The sequence below is a fragment of the Leishmania donovani genome, chromosome 26 (assembly GCF_000227135.1).
Source record: "Leishmania donovani BPK282A1 complete genome, chromosome 26".
Taxonomy (NCBI): domain Eukaryota; phylum Euglenozoa; class Kinetoplastea; order Trypanosomatida; family Trypanosomatidae; genus Leishmania; species Leishmania donovani.
The window spans coordinates 704,200-705,068 of NC_018253.1; the positions used below are offsets into that span (position 1 = coordinate 704,200).

General features: G+C 60.9%; 1 non-coding gene across 1 annotated transcript; it reads left to right on the forward strand.

Annotated features, from left to right (window-relative positions):
• LDBPK_26snoRNA18 lies at positions 1-58 on the forward strand. Its single transcript, XR_002966723.1, has one exon. It is a non-coding gene; the product is annotated as an uncharacterized ncRNA (small nucleolar RNA).
• Positions 59-869: the final 811 nt, after the last annotated feature.

An 869-nucleotide genomic window follows, 5' to 3' on the forward strand; every position in this document is an offset into this window, starting at 1 on the left:
TCTGTGCTTGTGTTTGTCTGCGCCGTGCATGCGTGTGCGCCTGTCCAACTCCCGTCTTTTCACGCTGCAGGCTGTGGGAGGCGGTGGTGCGGTCGGCAGGCCAGCATGAAGAAGCGCATGCGAGCGAGTGACCGGAGTCACCCGTGGCGAAGCAGCTCGTGTTACCGCTCGAATGGATGCGCTGTGCATCTGCTCCCGTATTCGAGGTCTTGTGTGTCAAAGGGTTGCAAGACGACGAGCGAGCTGTGCAGGTGTGCTTGCTTGTATGAGGGGTTCGGGGGGGGAGCATGAGGCTGCAGGCACTGTGCGGCCTTCCAGCATCCGCCACCCGCGTCAACGCCACTGTCGTCATGTGCGAGCGGGAAGGCCACACTGCAGGGGCTCGGTGAATGATGGACTGACCTGTGGAATCTACTGCGTTCTTTCTGAGCGTTGCGGCGATGTGAGCTTCATTGAGTTGCAATCTTCAACGAAATCTATGTCTGACGGCCCAGGGCGCCTTGTGCAGCGGTTGGCTCGGTGGCTGGCCTTGTCTCTCTCTCTCTGTGCTTGTGTTTGTCTGCGCCGTGCATGCGTGTGCGCCTGTCCAACTCCCGTCTTTTCACGCTGCAGGCTGTGGGAGGCGGTGGTGCGGTCGGCAGGCCAGCATGAAGAAGCGCATGCGAGCGAGTGACCGGAGTCACCCGTGGCGAAGCAGCTCGTGTTACCGCTCGAATGGATGCGCTGTGCATCTGCTCCCGTATTCGAGGTCTTGTGTGTCAAAGGGTTGCAAGACGACGAGCGAGCTGTGCAGGTGTGCTTGCTTGTATGAGGGGTTCGGGGGGGGAGCATGAGGCTGCAGGCACTGTGCGGCCTTCCAGCATCCGCCA